The sequence below is a fragment of the Brachyistius frenatus genome, unplaced genomic scaffold (genome assembly GCF_029030835.1).
Source record: "Brachyistius frenatus isolate BFR_SWC_R1_liver_20210118 unplaced genomic scaffold, ASM2903083v1 Contig_33, whole genome shotgun sequence".
In the NCBI taxonomy this organism is placed as follows: Eukaryota; Metazoa; Chordata; class Actinopteri; family Embiotocidae; genus Brachyistius; species Brachyistius frenatus.
This window is the reverse complement of record NW_027210632.1, coordinates 687,000-700,592: the sequence shown is the minus strand read 5'-3', so window position 1 is coordinate 700,592 and position 13,593 is coordinate 687,000.

The window sequence follows — 13,593 nt, the reverse complement described above, 5'->3', positions numbered from 1 at the left end:
TTGTTATTGTAATGAGCGAGGCTTTTATGATCATATTTCGTAGAAAGGTGACGGAAAATTGCACTGATGGATGCACAGATGGAAGACGCGTTTGTGGAATGATATGGACAGTCGGCAGAAGAATATATTGGAGGTTATCAAAATAGACGGTAACCCGAAGTAGCACTGCATGAATGCATTTATTCCCCGCCAGCCAGCTCTGAGAACATGTGACAACAAAAGAGAGGTAATTCACAGATTGTTTTTGTTTTGATATCCCCCAAAGAAAAAGTATTCTTTTTGAAAATATTCACAAATAATTTGAGCACAAAGCCCAACTGGTGCTTAAATGGACTCAGAGCTGTGAGTTGCTGTGACGGCAGATGCATTTCAAGTCACTCTTATAAAAACTGAAGACATAAACAAACATTTATCCTGGTTTGCTGGGGGATTGGTGCATTTTTTTTTTTCTGTCCTCCATGTTTTCAGTCAATCGGTCCTTAGATAAAAAAGAGCTTAGAAAGATTATCCCCCTGGCTTGCATGCCATTATCATTAATCAGTGTGTTATTGACTGCTCTGTCCTTTCCTGTTTCAAGTTCAGGCCTCCCTTAATCCACAGATTTTGCCCAAAAGACACACACTCGAGTCGGGGAGGCTCAGTGCAGCTTGAACCATGCCCACCTTTGCAGGCAAGAATCGATTTGCTGCGAGCCCTCTCCCGCCTTCCAATCAAAATGCCCAAACATTGTGACTGGTGATGTCAATTTCCCCCGTACAGTATCTGGAGACTCATTTTGAAAATCGGTTACTAAGGCCAAAAGACTTTAAGCTCATGATGTCTCATTTAAAAAAAGAAAAAAGATTTTTCTTATCCAGGAAAATTGACCAAGCTGAAAATCGATGTATTACATATGCTAAGAGCTCATTATTGAGGAATTCATCTATGCATGTATTAAACAACAATAATAATAATTACCGGAGGGGCTCTGGCGAATCATTAGCGGCCTATTTGCATTCCCTCCACAATTTTCTCCTTGCTTTGTATTACCAGAAGATTGCCTGAGGTGTGTTTATTGCGAGAGGCCTTTGTAAACCAGTAGCTCCCAACCAGGAAAACATGTAGCCCAGGGGGGGTACACCTGAAGGTCCGTCCTGCCCACCAATAGCCGTAAGCTGACTGCACCACAGACCTGTCAATCAAACAACCCCCCACCTAACACTACAATAACCTGTGGAAACACATCATTGTCTCCGTATTTCACTCGAGAAGTTGAATAGGAGTCTATGGAGCCAGAGGCTTTTTGGAGCCAACCTCTAGTGGCCTTCGTCGTATTGCGGTTCATGGCACGTCTGAGTTGGCCTCATTTTTTTAGACCCGGAAGTTAAATCAACTTTTATATACAGTCTATTGCTGAAACACAGCTAAAAGGAACGGTTCAATAGTGAAAATAGAAAGCTAAAAGTTAATCGGTAAATGGTGAAATAGTTTACAGCAATGGATAAATTGTTAAGAAATTAAAAAAATAACGGTTGAAATAGCAAAATGTTACGAATAAATGGTTGAATTGTTTGCTAAAAGTAAGTTGTTTAAAAAGCAAGGTCAAAATAACAGATACAAGAGTGAAACGGATAAAAGTGATAGATACATGTTTCAAATAGATCAACGTATTGCATAAATGGTTGAAATAATTTGATCAAAGGATTGGATAAATGGCTTAAATAGAAAAAAAAAAAAAGAAATGGATAAATGGTTGAAATTGTGAGCTACAAGTAATGGTGATCATAATAACTTCATTTACTATATCGTCCCTCTGAAAACAAGGTTACAGTGCGCTTCGAGTAAAAACAAGGAATGAAAGTAATAAAGAAACCAAATTGCTTGTATCGCTTTCTCCCTTTTAGGCTTCAATACCATCTATATTAAAATAAACATTACAGATGGCGTTGATGTGGGGCGCTCGAGCTCATCGAGGCTTACAGGGGTGTGACAGACAAAAACAGTTGGCAAGCACTGTAACAAACTACTGTTTACTACTGCTTCTTGCGAAGGCATCTGTTGCGGTGATTACTGGTAAGAATATAAAACAATGATGCTCACCCATCATTCTCATGTGAAGATGAATTATATGTACACACACACACACACACACACAGAAACACATTACTCCAAAACACATCGAAACACCAGAGACTAAACGTTACCTCGACATACAGAAAAGAAAAGACATGAAAGCTTTTCATGTCTTTGGGAATGGACTGCGTGACAATCATTTTACACCCTGAACAAAGTGCTGTTGATGGAGGCGTTGAACTCGTAGCAGCTCACCAGCTGCGCGTTGCTCTGCAGTTCAAACTAAAAATGTAAAACGCGCGCACACGCACGCACGCACGCACACACACACACACACACACACACACACACACACACACACACACACACACACACAGAGTCACCGACATTCCTGTGACCGAGGGGAATTTCCCGGTCGTACCGTGGGTATTGATGTTGCCGGGCATGTTTGTGCTGCAGTACAAATCACGCTGTCAGTTTCAGTGCGCCTGTCAAAGAAGCGAGACATCAACGGAGCCAGACGGGGACGACGGGAAGCATACCGACATGGCACGCAAGTCGATCGGGGAGGCGAAGCAGCCTCGGGCGAGGACTGGAGACGCAACGTGGTTCAGAGAGTGTGCGCGGGGTGCGCCCGGCTGATCGTGGTGCGCGACCTTTTGCCCGCACGTCCGTCGGTGCATACGAGCCGGGGCCCGATCGACGGCCTCGAGCAAAGAGAAGTTTTAAGGCTTTGCCGCATTCACGCCGTCGCTGTCGGAATCGACCGTCCCCGCCGCCCTCGCCGCCCTGTTCCGCAGCACGGCTGCGCGAGGAACGTGCGCAGGCGTGTTCCTGCGCAGGCGAGGCACGTTAGCTCAACGGTGTTTGTGTGCGCCGCTGTTTACGTTGTTTAACATGTGTTGGGGCGAGGTTGTGGACGGTCCAGGCTTTCGCTCGCCCCTCGCTGTTGACTGCAGCTATTTGCGGACTGCCCTTTACTGACACATACAGCCTGGTCAAATAGATAGAGATAATCTATGCAAATGTAACACAGTGTTTTCTCAATCAAAAGCTGTTTAGCCGCCTGTGTATCTTCCTGTACGTGTTCATTGAGACAGTTCCCGGAGGGCTACCGGCGGAGCCGGTTTGGCGATATGAGGCTGATTAAAAACATCACAAAGTGGTTCGTTTAGCTGCGAGAACGCCAGGCAAACTTGTGTTCCTTTAATTTGCAATGAATGCGAAATCCCGAGGATGGCGGGAGCTCGTTTCTTGGTCTTTTTTGTTGTTAGACATGGAAGATGTACCTGCGAATAAAGGCTTTTCAGGGATGGGGGGGGGGGGTTAGAGAGAGAGAGAGAGAGAGAGAGAGAGAGAGAGAGAGAGAGAGAGAGAGAGACGCGAAGCGAAGCTGCTCAAATCAATAGTTCTGTATCCATAATTGTCCGGGCGTCTACGCGTAACGCGAAAAGTGTTGTTCACGGGCGACTCTGCAGATCGCCTCAGCTTTTACAGAGCTTTAGATTTACTTCACTTAATCTTTGAATTGGCTAAAGCACGCCGGCTCTTTCAAATGACAGAGCTGAAACAAAAGCGACAGTGAAAACCGACGGTAAAAAGATGAGCAGAATTCACCTGTCGGGGAACGTGTAATGGAAGTCTTTTGTTTCTTCTGTTCAGTCTTAACTCAGTTTTGTTTCCGGCAGCAGATGACGCTCACAACCTCGCTGCGCGCTACCAACCCGGCAGACAAAGGCACCAACGGGCAGGCGAACGTAGCGGAGCATTGAGCGGCTACAGTGTCGGGAGTCAGCCGAGACCCATTCAGAGCTTACAGAAGGGATATTTAAAAAGTACATTTCTCAGGCCACCTGAAACAAAACTACAAATATAAATGCTAAAAATGTCAACGCGGGACTTTTGCCATCCTATTAACAACATATTGAAGAGGTTATAAAATATGAATGTTGCACACAGGCTTTATAGTTTGTTGCACAAGAGGCCCAAAAAAAAAACGAACAGATGGGTTGAAAGAACAGATATTGACTTCTATTATTCTTACATAGAATATGCATGTCGGAGGTGTTCGGTGTAATCACGGAGCCCATAGCCTTGGTTATTAGTAGTCATAATACCGTAGGTGGCTGCAGAAGTCCGAGTTAGGTTTCAAACGTAGGCCTGTCGGTGACGTTTTGTCAGCTCCGAACGGGGAAAAAACAAAAAAAATCAAGAGAAAGGAACTAAAAAGGCAAAAACTTTGGACGATAAACAGTCGATTTGGAAAATGAAGCGTGTCCCTCATCTCTTCCACTGGAGTTGCATGTCACTCCGTGTGTGGTGTGCGATCCTGTCCTTTAAAAGGGGCCCCGTGAAGATTTCCAACAGCGTGCGATTCGTTCGGCCGGACTCAATGAAAAGATAAGCGGCTTTTGTGCCGAATCGCACTCTGCTCAGTGTCAATGTGCATCTGACGCTTTTTATGTTCTAAACCTGAGACTACCATCGGCTCTTTTCATGAAAAAAAAAAGTAGTGCTCTTGTTGAGTGAGTCACGCCAAGTTAAAAAAAAAAGCTTGCGCTTTTTTTTTTTACCTCACCATTTACACTCGCAGCATTTAACTGTCATAGTCGCCCCGGGTGATTTAGAAGAGGTTTAAGTGTGTCGCTCTGAGGCACCGGGGGTGGACACGTGATGGTCCTGATCGCCGACGGGTCTTTAACTACCAGGACGCCCTATCATGTGTGCAAGAGCTTCACGCCTCTGCCGTTGGTCCCCTCTTTGTCTCGCACCCATCAACGCCGTCCCTTTGTGCACGCCAAAAATCATTTGCGCGCGTCCCACTTTCTATGCACGTCCCCTCTCGTCAGCGCACGGCTGAGCTCACAGCCAAAAACCTGCCTCTCCAAACCACCCACACCTCCTCTTCCTCCTCCTCCTCCTCCTCCTCCCCCCTCTGTTCTCGTCTCCCTCTTCCCCTCCGCCACCTCTTTCTATCTCTCCGTCTCCCTGCCCTCCTCCCTCCCTCCCTCCTTCCCTCCCGCTACAAACTCCAAAGTCTCCTAATTCCCGTCACGCTAATTGGAGCTGACAGACACAGCTAATTATGCGCAGATAATCTGCTGCATCTGACTAATTATAATTCCCATTAGCTGCCGATAATGCTCATTAGATTAACTTTCTCCAGGAGAAATTGGAAATAATAGGCCGGGCTCGACGCTGCATCTTTCTGGTAATCAGGGGCGGGGGGTGCGCTTGGCAGGGAGGGCCGGCGTTTGTTTGGTACCGAGGAGGCGGGCGGGTTGTTCTCGATGGTCGCGGCGGAAATTGATACACCGGCTCATCCAAAAGATACCCGATACATCTGGACGGCTGCCGCCGAGACGTGTGCTGCGCGGTCTTTGAAGGCACTCGCAAAAGACACGTCAAAAGGAGCGGCGCGCCCTATTTGGCCAACCCTTCCCGCTGACGCATCAGGCAGCTCAGAACAGACGAAGACGCCGCTGGAGTCTTTGTTTGTCGGCCGAAACGCCGCGCCGCCGAGAATGCCGCGCGGCCATTCGCGTAGCTGCGCGTATCTACGGTGAGCCGGTTGACGTCCGCGCAGCAAACTCCAGCTGGCTGCAGTCCATTAGCCCACTCTGCGGCGCGATCGCTATAAAAACCACCGAATGACACACACACTTCCCCCCCCACACACACACACACTCACACAACAGAGCACACTGTTTGTTTGTTGCCCACTCAGTCTACCGCTGTGCAATCCGCTCTCGCTTTCTGCTGCATGATGCGACAACTCTGCTGCTTTTGCTTCACCCGCCGACGCCATTTACCGCATGCTTAGATGTGCTTTTATGCGCCGCGGAGAGGGATATTATTTACCGTCTGATAGGTGTACACCAGCGTCTCCGGGGGATTGGGGGGGGGAACATAAAAGTGAGTTTATTCACTGCCACGGCTTTAAAATTGTACCAAAATGACTTGGTCATTTCTTTAGACTGTGAGCTGCCCTGTCCGTTGCTGTAGTACGCTGACGCTGTAAAAGCTGATGCGGGCTCATAATTTTGTCATGCGCTGTGCGTTACACAGGCTCTTAGACGGGAGCAGTAGCTGGTGCACACGGTGGAAACTCACCCACTAGTTTGTGAACTGGGAACCCGAGTGCACCCGAGCGCGTCAATCGAACGAGGCATGCCCCCCAAACGTCCAACATAACGTGTAATTAATTATAGATTTTTTTTTTTTCAGAAGGACAACCACAACGCTGATCAGAAGGAGTGAATTTAGCTAATGACGCCATGATGACTTTTGGAGAAAAACCAAAAAAAAAAGTGATTGATGCTTCTTTGGCAGTCTATTGAAGTGACCCCCTAGTGGCCCTCAGCGGTATTACAATTGAATGCACTTCTGCGTTAGCTTCACTTTTCAGACCTGGAGGCTACGGCCACTTTCATACACAGTCAATGGGTGCATCACTAAATACAGCAGTGAGTATTACAACTGAAAGAAAGTGTTGTTTGCATTAAACCTCAACAAGAGGATGCCGTTGAGTCGGCGTCGGTGCGTTTGAGTGCAAGAAATAGATAAATCCTCCGTTATGGTTTACCAAAGCTCAGAGAGCAATTGGACACAGAAACCAAAGGTAATTTATTGAGGCGGTGTGAGACTGCACTAAAGCCTGGGGTACACGCAGGCCCTAAAACCCAGAAATGGGATATTGATCGCGTTGAAGGGGCGAGAAGAAAAAAAAAAAGAAAGTTGTATTTAACCATGAAGTGGCTCACTTACTCTATAGAGTGGTCAACATTCTCCATTTCTCTCTGCCTATTTTTCCTGCTATATCCATTTACACACACACACACACACACTTTACATCCAACACCACTGTGACGTTCAATAGTGCATGTTCCTATGACAACCCATCAAATCGCCCATTGGGAGCAGGGCTGACAGCACCGCAGGGTGTTTAAATGAAAAGATTGATTTGAACTATACAAGATTCTATAGCGAACGTGCTCTGTACTGCACCGTACCGTACTGCGATAGGACAAAAGGAAGAGCTCAGTATCTTTGCTCCAGTTTTGTGTATTCATCTTTTTACTCAGCCCCCGGGGCCGGCCGTAATCCACTATGTGGGAATGTGTGTGTGCGTGTGTGTGTGTGTGTGTGTGTGTGTGCGTGTGTGTGTGTGTGCGCGCACCGCACACGTGCCGGCTCGCCTCTGCACATGTGTACGCCCGTTTTGCAGTGTCCTGAATTTGATGATTTTAACCGGCACATCTCGTTAAAAAAAAAAAAAAAAAAAAAATGAAGTACGAGACGGTGAGGAAAAAGAACATCCAGTCCACACGAGCTGGAGCCAGCGACGACCGAGATGTGTCGGCTAATCGCGAGCAGAGGTGCTTCGCTGCAATATTCACCGGCGTGTATTTTAAAACACAAGTCAGGACTGAAACCATAGCAACAATGCTTTAGCGAAGAGGGAAACAAAAGACGCAGTTAGTGTCTGCATGAAAATGTTCAAGCCCACCTGAACTCGGCTGTCTCCCTTATGCACATCCAGAAAAATACTTCTAAGTGGTGTTGTCTGTCCCCCCCCAAAAAAAAAAAAAAAAAAAAAAAACATCTGGGAAACAACAGAAGTATGATTACAAGGGTGGGTTCAATTAATTAGACATTTCATATTTGGGTAGCTTCAGGTTTTCCCATTTTCTCCGGTACAAGACAAAAACAGAGCTTGCGTGTCTGCAGCAAAGCAGAACAGGTGCGAGCCGCTTCACAGAAGTTCCTCTACGAGGGAAAGACAAAAAGACGAATTGAACTTAAATCATTCATCTGAGCACGTCGTTTCGTCACCAAACGTATTTTTCTCCTTTAAAATGATGTCCGAGTTTGTTCTGAATTGTTTCAGTTGTTTTCTTTAAAGTTGCAGTAATTCATATTTGAACGACTATGTACTAACAATTATCGTCCGACTCGTTTTAGTCTTTCAGCTAATTTTTGGTTTTGTTCTGCTTTTCTTCGCATTTCAATTTCTAAACCCAACAGAGAGCTATTTTCCGCAAAACACTGATAAACCGCACTGTGCATGACCTGCCAAACACCAATTAGCAAAAAGACGAAGGCGGCAGCCAGCTTGGAAACAAAAGTGGATCATGAAGTGGCTAAAAAAAAAAGCGACACATCTCCCGCAGAAGTTTGTGAAAGTCCAGACGGAGTTCAAAAGAAAAACAATACTTCATTCTCTAAACTCTCAAGTCTGCTCTAACTTTTGCACAATTAATCTAAAAATCGGATGTGAACAAACCGTGTTTTTATTGTGGTCACCGCTCGAGCCATCAGCATCTATTCTGATAGCTTTCGGTTTCATGCTAGGCAGACTTTAGATTAATCGGTCACTTGCACAGCGACAGGAAATGAGCCAGAATTGTCTTTTCTCAACACGTTAGGCGCCCCGTGTTCAACAGAGCAAGCAGCTCATTTTCAGATGCAAGTAGCACCTAAATTAAATGCACGACCGATATCAAGTGTCTTAATATAAGCCCTCAGAAGTTTATTTTGTTGATCTGTCATATAATCTTTTTTTTTACTATTTTTTTTTTTTTACCAGTAATAAGAAAATAAAGCACTGGTTGAAAAGACTGTTTGATAAAAAATAGACTTCTATCGTTTACAACTAATAGAGCAATTTCAGTTTTGATGAACAAAAAAAAAACTGATGTGATTAGATAGGGGGATGTCTAAAATGAGGGTTTGGATTTAAGGATACTTGAGTTTTTAAATGTCTAAAATTGTAAATCAATAGGACAGACATCCCTAATAGTGTTGGATCTATAAAGCTACTTCATTGTTGCTTAGTACAGATATGAAAATGCCGACTTGTATTTTAGAGGCTGAGGTATTGTCCCGCTCTTTTAAATAAAATCCACTATTCGGTGTTTTGTTTCGCTGCTACTCAGACTGATAAGAGCGCAGAAGGTTTCCGTGTCTTAGTGAAGGGCAACTTGATTGGACGTGACACATTTGGTTGATTCCCGTGAAAAGCGCTCGACTCACCTGTGTGGACAGAGAAATATGGACAGAGCATGGGACAGCGAAGGTGAGATTAGGGAGAAATTCCATTATTTTATTTTTTTTTTTGCTTCGCTGGTTGGACAAAAAAACAGTGAACTTGTTTTCAAATGAGTGGCGGTCTGGTGACCGAGATAGCCACCGCACGGAGTTTGTTTTGTTTTCATCTTCATCAAACCAGCCACAAATGCCCTGCGGATGAGGGAAAAGAGTTCCTGCCGCGAAGGGGAAATAAATACATACGCTCCCTATTTTTTCCTGTGTTCTTATGACCCGAGAAGCTCAAATTATTTTTTGGATCACGGTTTCAAGTAGCTTTCACTGCATCCTGCTGGCTGCTTTTAATGACGTTAATCTAAGAGGTTGTTATTCTGGCTGTTATTCATTGATTCTCCGTTGAAGAACTACTTACAGTGGAAATGATGTCATAAAACGTGCAGCGTAATTTCCGAAAGCCCGCGGTGAGAGTCCAAAAACAAAAGATGGTCGGTCTGCAGAGCCATAAAACGCACTAAATCTGCCGATGATTTTAATGACCCGATCGCGTGTGCACCTTGAGCTCAAACACGTAGAGGTCACGCAGCTGAGAACCCAGATATAATGTCGCTGCTGTTGTTTTTTTCTGCACATGCAGGAATAATGCAGCCTCCTTGAGTGTCGCAATCTGCCACCGAGTGGACACACTTTGTAATCATCCAGGTATGTATGCAAGCAAGCATGCAGCAGGCATCACTGATGGAAATCATTTAATCTTCTAAAAAAAAAAAAAATAGCCGAAATGGGTATATTTCCTAACGAATGGGCCAAAACATGCAAAACCACCGGTGTGATTTGAATATACTGCGTAAGAATTACAAACACGTTAAAAGCAAAAGGGAACTACAGCGACGAGAAGAGGCCGCGCTGCAAAAACTGCCAACTAATCGCATTGTTTAATAATTTACATGCAGTGTGAGGCAGACGTGCAGACAGACAAACGGACGGAAAAGGCTATGATATTTGGTCCCAGGATCAGCAGGCACATTTAGGCGCTACTTATGCAGCATTTCTATTCCCATAATTGCCAGATTAGCGGCCTTTAACAACCGTGTATCTCATTGTGTCGGCCATTAAAAGCCACACAGAAACACTTTAAAGTGCAGCTGTCATTTTTATGTGCTCTTATAGAGCGGAGCGCAGGCGCCGCCTTTTATGTGCAACAACCGCGAGCCCTCATCATCGGTCATCGCAGGGCTGGGGTTTGAGCTGGTGGTGGAGCTGGAGCTGCCCGTTCATCAGCCGGCAGGGCCCAGCGTGCAGATGTCACCTCACGCGCGATTCACATCTAAATGATTATTGTGGTCGCCGCCCGGCTTCGGTCCGCCGCCGCCGCCGCCCCCGATCGGCACGCTGCGCTTGATGAGAAGTGCAATAAGCACCTTGAGAGGTGCTCAGCGGCTCTAAAGACGAGGCCGAGCGAGTGGCCCAATAAGAGGATAGGGAATCAGCGGTGAAGGGCTCTCGCCATCAAAACTAAGCACACCCCCGACCCCTTCGTCTTCTGCAGCGGAGCATTCGCAATCAAACATGTGCACGTGCGCCGGCAGAGAAACACTCGGGTGTCAAACCTGCACTTCATCGCAATCCATTTCTTTCGGGTTGCTCCCTCAACGCTTCGGCTTCTTCCCCTCTCCACATTCCTCCCTTATTATCAAGTGAAATGTGGCAATAACTGACTCACACTGTCCAGTTAATCTTGTCTCTTTTCTCCCGTCCCTTTTCCCCGTTCGCCGGCTGAAAGCTGCAGGATTTTCTATAAGAGGAAACAAGACGTGGACATTTTCAAAAGGGAGCTCAACTGTCTAAAACGAGCTTGCAGCAAGAGAGAAAGGACCATAGCGTCCTATTTGCATGAGCAGACAGAAGGTTAATAACACAAGCCCTGCTGTGACAAAGGAGAAAAAGAACATAGAGCAGGCAGGAGGGATAGAAAAGTGCTGATCCTCCACTTCTGGCTCCTGAGAATCCATCTAAGACACAGGGGAGGAGCATGGAAGTAATTAGAGCCCTGGCTATGTGATGGGTTTCATGTACGGCACCACCTCCCTTCTTCTCTGCGGCACCTCATTTCCCAGAATGCATGTTGGGACGGGACGGTAATAGCAGCAGCTGCCAGGAATGTGAAAATGTGTGGATTCCCAAGCAGGGGTGCCTTGAACAGCAGGGGGTACTTTTTATAGTTAGAAAAGGGTACGAGGAACAGTGTTCTCATTATAGATCCACAAATTAGTGCGAAGGACAAAAATATACACACAATAAGGGTCACAAATTGTTGCGTTTGGGATATTTGACGTATTTACAATAAGTAGTAAGCCATCCGCTGACAGCACAGTTTTTTTTTGTTTTTTCCAACGGGCATTACAAAATACAGAAATCAAATAGTTTCTGTGTATAAGACACAGTTCCTTGTTTTTATCAGTGCCTGGTAGGTTACCACCGCCAGCGGGTGGCAGAAACGCACCTAAAAGCTGTTGACCAACAACAAATAAACAACAACAGGAAGGAAAACATTCCCGGCCTCCGGTAAAAACACGCGTGCCGCTGTGAGATTAGATACCGCAGCACGAACAACATAAACACGAGCAAACAAACAAACAAAAACCAACACAAATAAAGTGCAAACGCAGCCAGGTAAAGCTCGTACAGGAAGTCAACCGCAGCGACTCGCAGTCATTCCAGAGCAAAGCGGCGAGCGGGAGGCCGAGCCACCGATCGACACTCGGAGGCAGGATCTGTCAGCAGGCCGAGTAAGCTCGATGTTCGACCTGCCGAGCAAACGCTCGTTCCTCACCTGAAAGATGAAAGTTAAAGACGTGCTTGTCGTGAACTTCGCCAAAGGCGACGATGTTTGATGTGCGATGACGTTTTCTCCGAGTCTGCGGTGAGACCCCGTGTCTCTTTCTAATTTTTTGGGGCGTTTGGCGGTGACTTGGAATGACGGTCGAATAGCTCCGAGCAGATTATGGGATAGTATTTTTTTATTTTATTTATTTATTTTTTTTTGCGCGAAAGGTCCGTACCGATAAGACGCCGCTCGCCAACTGCCGTCAAGTCGCAACACAGAAAGCCGGCGCTGCGGGCCTGAACGTCTCCATGTCTAACACATTTGAAGCGTGGCGTTGGTGGCGTTGGTGGCGGCGTACTCGAGCTTCTCCGTGGGGGCGCGTCGCATAAAAAAAGAACAATAACAAAAAAAAAAGAACAAAACAAAACGCAAACAAACAAATAACAAAACAAAAAAAACGAAAGAGTTGGGAAACCACTGTTTTACATGATGCAGCGGTGAACTGATGAAGGGCGTTTGTGTTGGCTGGAAAACAGTGAGCGTGACAAGGGAGACAGTTGTGTGGGAAGTGGCGTCAAATCAAACGTCTCTCTCTGTCTCTCTCTACTTGTTTTAGAGGTGGGGGGGGGGGGAATGCCGAATTACTTCCCGAGAAGAAAAGGCATCTCCGAGCCGAGCGAACGCGCAGCCGCTTGGAGTACAGTTGAAAAGAGGAGCAAGCTAACTAAAACGCCTCATCGGCGCGACGTCCGTTTGTGCCGGGCAGCCCGCGAAACGCAGCTCGCTCGCTCGCAGAAGTTTAGAGAGCCGTCCTCTCTCTTTTTTTTTTGTTTTTTTTTCCTGCTTCCCTGCATCCTGGCTGAAGAGTGCGGTTCAGAAGTCACCAGAGGGAATTGATATCAACAGGCAGAGGGGGCTGGATTCTTCCCCACGGCTCTGGCATAATGAAGCTCTCTATTTCGGGACTATCAGGTGTTTTTCAGGCTTCTTGTCGCTGGCGCCGAGGCTCTCCCGCTTCGTCTCTGTATCCGTCGGATCACAACCAGCCCAGATATGAGTGCACTGGGAATATCTGGCATGAGTACTTTCTTCTTTTTTTAATTTTTTTTTTTAAGTCTAATTCAAAAGTTACAAAGCTTTTTCTATTTTTTTTTGTTGTTGTTGTTTTTTTCTCCTCTTGTTTAGCAACAATGGGTTGCGACTGAATCCGCACTGCGATAGTTTGGCTATGACAGTATATCAAGTGCGTGATGGAATCAAACGAGAGCGGCGGGAGGAGGGGGGGGGGAGGGGGGAGGAGGGGGAGAGGGGGGGGCGTCTTTACATGCAAACAAACAAACAATTAAACGCGCGCACGCACGCACACACACACACACACACACACACACACACACATAAACGCAGACACGCAGGTGCATTGAGCAACAAACCCACAGAAAGACACACAAAAAACAGCCTATAAATAGCCGAGATCCATGGCAACCTGAGATTTGTTGTTCGCCATCACATGCTGCTGAGCGCGAGAGAAGAGCGGAGACTTAAATAACACTGGGAGATTGGTTTGTGCGAGAGGCAAAGTCAAAACAAATTACGCCTTTTCCCGTCACCACGGGCCCACCGGTAGAGCATCTGAAATAGCTCCGGCCCGGGGGACATTTTACCGCTGA